The sequence below is a fragment of the Lineus longissimus genome, chromosome 7, assembly GCF_910592395.1.
Source record: "Lineus longissimus chromosome 7, tnLinLong1.2, whole genome shotgun sequence".
In the NCBI taxonomy this organism is placed as follows: Eukaryota; Metazoa; Nemertea; class Pilidiophora; order Heteronemertea; family Lineidae; genus Lineus; species Lineus longissimus.
In genome coordinates this window covers 15,217,498-15,223,497 of record NC_088314.1, presented here as the reverse complement: position 1 = coordinate 15,223,497, position 6,000 = coordinate 15,217,498, and the positions used below count along the sequence as shown (strand labels likewise).

The window sequence follows — 6,000 nt, the reverse complement described above, 5'->3', positions numbered from 1 at the left end:
ATTCATTTACAATTACTGTATACAGGGGTTTTACAAAAGATGTATCTATTTGTTTAGAATTTTTCATTATTTTACTGTGAGCCCGTCCGGTGCCGTCCCGACGCCCGTGCTGAAAGCCCTATTGGCGAGACAGCACTCGGCGTCGCGACGGCCCCGTCGATCCCACAGTACTCCATATGGATAAGAACAGATACTACACTTTGATCTTAGCCAATAGGCCGAGAAGCGATGCCGGCGTCGGCTTCGAAAATTCTACATGTTGCAAACGGCGTGAATTGTCCAAGCCGTGACGTTTCGGCTGCGTGTGACGTAGTTGATTTGGTCAACGCCAGATGGCAGCAGACGACGTTGCAGGTGCCAGTGTCCTCGGGAATCGACAAGGCAAATTGTCCGTGGAGCGAGGAGTGTCCCCCCCAGCACAGTAGTTCCTTAGAAAGTCGAAGGACGCGCCTCGTCCCGCGGTGGCCAAGCTGTTCTGGGCGTGTGACTGGCTTCGCGGGCCCTGGGAGTTCGAGGTGAGTCCGTCCGATTAGGGCGTCTGAATGTAGGTCGCAAACACCGCGCGGAACGACACAAGCCAATCGAGGCGGTGAGCAAGTTATTTCCAAGCGAATCTTCCAACGGCAACCGACGGAGAACTATTCCAAGCATGCCCACCTTTTCACACGCGTTTCATGTAGGCCTGGCGCTGCTCTTTCGACTGGCGGGTGCCCCCCCCCCCCTCCCCCCGTTCGAGTGCCAAATTCGGCCCTGAACGTCGAGCACGGCCAGTTTGAGCCCTCACTGACGTCACTGTCGCCACTGTCGCCAGGGACACGTGGCTGCCTGGCTGCGGTGACGTCATCGATATCGTCACAGGGGCTTCCCGTCACCAGGGAGGTCGTCTGCGGCCAGGAAGCCATTTAGGCGCCAGACAGAGCTCGGACACGAGGTTATTCGACCAAACTCTTGCCTTGATTTAATGCCCACACACAACTGTACCGGTATCTGTTCTTGATCTGCCTAGCTTCTGATACATATTTAGTTTAATTGAATCACCTGGCCCCAGGACCCCCACCCCGACCCCTCCCCCTCCCAAGCTCGGTAAGGCATGGGAAAGGGAAGTTAACAATGGGGAAGGGCATTTGGGGAAAGGTCTATTGTTGGTTTGTTTATTATGGGCCGATCCTGGAGGTACTGCAATACCAGGCCAACCCGTGGCGAGAGCGGAGCAAGCCCCTGACATCTCGCCGAGGTCCAAAAATCAGTTTAATATCGAAGCACCTCAATGAGGTGCGTATCAGATATTAAGCTGATAAGAACAGATACTTTTTTTTTTGCAGCATAAACCCGCAGTGGGTATCTTTTATTTCACGTATCCAAACGGGCATATACAATTATTCATTTACAATTACTGTATACAGGGGTTTTACAAAAGATGTATCTATTTGTTTAAAATTTTTCATTATTTTTTTATTTATCATTATTTTACTGTGAGCCCGTCCGGTGCCGTCCCGACGCCCGTGCTGAAAGCCCTATTGGCGAGACAGCACTCGGCGTCGCGACGGCCCCGTCGATCCCACAGTACTCCATATGGAATTGGGGGACTACTGCGAAGCCGCCCCCGAACCGTCCCGATGCCCAGACCGACGTCATACTTTGTGTCGCCGACCCCGGCACCGAAACGGCCCGTTGCCGTCCCCACAGTACTCCCCTTACGCTCTCTGTGAACCCAGACTTAGTATTTACAAAACATACATACATATACGCCTTCCAAATAATGTCCATTGAAACTAATTTTCACTTTATAATCTTAACTGTTTACTTTTTTTGTTTTAGCACCAATGGAAGAATTAATTAACATGTGAGCACCAAGTATATACGTGTACGGAATATTCAAAACTATTGGCACCACTTATTGCATTTTGATATTTAACATTTTATTATTTTTGTTGTAGCACCAATAGAAACGGAACATTTAATTATCTGATTAAATCAATGTGGATAAAACGTGCCAGTGTAAATTGAAGGCATACTAACATAAAATAATAACATAATAACATAAACCATAAAGGTTTAAAACATAAATTAATAACATAATTCATAACTCATGTTTAAAACAATGTGCCTATAGTGCTCAATGGCAAGTATATACATATGTGCGCCCAGTGCAAGGGGTCGAGACCATCCATCTGGTCTCATTCTGACCCCTGCTTGGGAACTGGGCTAATCTAAGTCGCCAAAAAATTTTATACTATGTTTTAAAATTCACATTTCTGTGCGTGCGTTCAATTAATACCCTATATACATATATTTACAATATTTACAACTAACTATGCAAGATGTAAAATGCAAAAAGAATGAAGGAAAAAGAAAACAAGAGGGAAAAAAATATATTTTTGAAGGAAATTGAACAGTGGAATATGGCAGGTTCGAACCCGGGACCTCCCGCGTCCGAATCATGCACGTTCCCGACAGGCTAGCAAGCCGATACGCTAACGACGTGAATTTTTAAAATCGTATACCATTCCCACATTGTGGGGAATCCCCTTACAGTCTGTTTTGAACTCTGTTGTCGAATTCGTTTTGCTCATTTCGATTTTTCCCCTGCCAAAGACTGGCTCTCCCTGTCCAAATCGTGTGAATATAAATCCCCAAAACCCCCACTATTTTATCTACCCCTTTGCTATTTGCAAAAACCGGACATGTGATATTTTCCCAGGTTGGCGCTGGCCATCCTTGTATTCTTGACAAATTTGACAACGAGTTCAAAACAGGCTGTATCGTAGCGCAATCATAAAAAGCATGTTTCATGGATTCCGTCTGCATTTTACACCTCGCACAGTTCTTCTGGATATTTGGCAAATATTTAAACAAGGATTTTACAGGTAATGCTCTGTGTACAAATTTATAAAATAGTTCTTTCTCATTATTATATAAAATTTTGTTGTGCCATATGTTTTTCCATATCTTTTTCCAGTTGATATTATACATTTTGGTACACACGGTATGTGGGATTTGAACCCCATTTTTCATAATTTTCTCATATAAAGCAGCAGCTGTGATTTTAACCCATTGTGACCTACCCATACCCAACTTTGCCGCTTTACACTGGTATAAAACCTCTTCCCACACACCGTGTCTACCAATAACTCTGTGCATATAAGTATTTTTGGCAATTTCGGGGCAGTGATGCCGCAGTGTTATGCCCGCTTTGTAAATGCCGTACCCTATCCATGGCTGTGTGACCCCCTCGTCTTGTACGTGGTAGAGTCTTTTTAACCTTTCCATGAACAGGGCCCGACATTTACTGGCTACATGCGGCATCCCTACCCCTCCATCTTCAATTGCCTGCACCATAGTGCTTCTTTTAATCAATTCCATTTTGTTTGACCATAAAAATTTAAACAATAATTTCACAAACCCGGTACAATATTTCATTGGCAATTTCATAATTCTCGCTCCGTACCATAATTTAGAAACGAGGACGGTTTTTATCACCAAAACTTTCCCTATAAAGGACAGGTGTCTATTTTCCCATAACTTTATTGTTTTCCCCACTTTTTCCATGATTTTCTTCCAATATGTCTTCCCACAAGGCCCTGCCTTGTTCCAGGGTATCCCCAAAATGTTTGAAATTTTCACTATATATTTCCTGTACTCTATAGGGATGTTTTGGTGCGAAAAACCGCCTAACAATAATATTTCTGTCTTTGATATATTTATATCAGACCCCGAGGCTTGGCCGAAATCATTGTATATGGAGAATAGAGCTCGTATACAGGGTGCTGCAATCGGGTGCGTGGCATCATCCGCAAAGGCAATGTTTTTAACCTCTTGTTTTACGTTAGGCAGCTTAATGCCCCGCACCCGTTCGTCGGAGCGCACGGCGCAGGCGAGCGGCTCCTGGCAGAGTACAAACAGCAGCGGGGACAGACTGCAGCCCTGTCTAACTGATCTGCCCACCCTGAATGTCCCTGACAGGAATCCATTCACCAGCACCCTACTCTCCGGCGCATCATACAGCACCCTCATCCATCTCATAAAATTTCGGCCAAACCTCATGGTCTCTAAACATTGAAATAGCCATTCATGAGATACTAAATCGAAGGCTTTTCGGAGGTCAACGGCCACCAGTGCACCCCCGGAGTCCGCCGCATGTTCGATGACGGTTTGAATATTGAACAGTTGATCATTGATTGATCTTTTGGGGACTCCGCATGCCTGATCAGGGTGCACTAGGTCGCCCATGACCCCCGACAGTCTCGACTTTAAAACTTTGGTGATAATCTTATAATCTACCGTTAGCAAACTTACAGGTCTATAATTTTTAATATCCCTCGGATCCCCTTTTTTGAACAAAATAGATATCACTGCCGTTTTCATCGTTCCCCCCAGTTTTTCCCGTAAAAATACATTATTTATAGTCTCTACCAAATCGTCCCCCAATAGCTCCCAGTAATACAAATAAAACTCTTTTCCTAACCCATCAATCCCCGGTGATTTTCCCGCCTTCATATTTTTTAATTCCCTCAAAACCTCCCCTGTAGATAACAAACCCTCCAATTTATTTTGTTGTTCCCCAGTTAGTTTCTTATGGATTTTTGATGCGAACCTGTCCCTAGCCACCTTTACCGTATCACCTTTCCTATATAAATTCTCGTAAAACCTTTGTACCTCTTTTAAAATTTCATCTTGTTCTTCTAAAACCTTTCCATTTTCATCCTTTAACTGATCAATAACTGTCTTTGTCCTCACTTCTACCTTGAAAAAATCAGTGGTCGGTGCTTCCCTCTCCTCTATGAATTTTGCCCCCGCCCTCACTTTTGCCCCCTCCAAATCTGCCATTTCCAATTTGCTCAATTCCCCTCTTACTTCCCCCCACCGCCTTGTAATGTCCACCCCTCTGTCCCTCTCCTTCCCCAAAAAGTCCAACTCCCTCTCCAAAGCTAAAATACCTTCCCCTCTCTCCCTGTTCACCCTCTTACCATTCCTTTTGAAGATCCCCTGTAACTTTTGTTTCCCCTTCTCCCACCACTCTATTGGACACCCAAAATTTCCCTTCCTTTTTTGCCAACCCTTCCAAAACTGTGTTACCTCCCTTACTGTCCCCTCTTCCCCTAATAGGCTATTATTAATTTTCCAAAATCCCTTTCCCATTTTCTTCTTCCCTGTACTTTCTACCGCACCCAACACACCGTAATGGTCTGTAAAAACCAGTGGGACATGATCTACCTTACCTACCTTTAAATTCGTATAAATACGGTCAATTCTGGACCTAGTTTGGCCTCTATAAAAAGTGAAACTATCTACCGTGGGATTTAAATCCCTAAATGCATCTTTAATATTTAATAAATCTATAATCTCCTGCCAAAGCTTTTTATACAAGATGTCCCCTGGTAACAAAGTCCCCGTCCCTCTATCGTTCCTTCCCGAAGCAAAATTAAAGTCCCCCCCTAAAATCCACTGTTCCCCCCTAAATTTCCTCACATACTCTTTTAGCTTTTGACAGAAGATTATAGCTTTATCGTGGTTTTTAATTGGATTCTGTGTGGGCATGTATACAGAGAGAACATGCGTGCCGGACCCCAGGCGCACATGGCATATTCTCCCCTCTAACCCCCCTGGAACTACAAACTCCCTTTCTACAGCAGTTCTGGTAATGATGGCCACGCCTGCGTGGGCCTGGCTACTGCTATAGAAATGAAGTCCGTAGTTCCGATTAATCCATGGTCCCAAATTGTCCGGCACCACATGCACTTCCTGTATACATGCCACATCACACTTTAACCTTACTATTTTATTTAAAACACTCGTCCTTTTTTCATATAACCCGTTCACATTCATTGAGACCACAGTTACCGCCATTAATATACAGATGAAAATAAAGAGAGGATCCATTAAGTTAATGTTTGAAGGGTTTTGCAGGCACATTCCGACCCCTCCCTGGCGGGCTACGCCTCGGGCGTGGTGGCACCCCCAAGTTGGGCTTTTTGACCACCGGTGTAGTTTGATCTTTAA

The 6,000-nt window shown here is 44.6% G+C and overlaps 2 non-coding genes across 2 annotated transcripts; both read right to left on the bottom strand.

The window, feature by feature from the left end:
- Positions 1 to 34: 34 nt before the first annotated feature.
- Positions 35 to 230, bottom strand: LOC135491862 (U2 spliceosomal RNA). Its single transcript, XR_010447944.1, has one exon. It is a non-coding gene; the product is annotated as a U2 spliceosomal RNA (small nuclear RNA).
- Positions 231 to 1,151: 921 nt separating this feature from the next.
- LOC135491780 (U2 spliceosomal RNA) lies at positions 1,152 to 1,342 on the bottom strand. The gene has a single exon (XR_010447895.1). It is a non-coding gene; the product is annotated as a U2 spliceosomal RNA (small nuclear RNA).
- Positions 1,343 to 6,000: the final 4,658 nt, after the last annotated feature.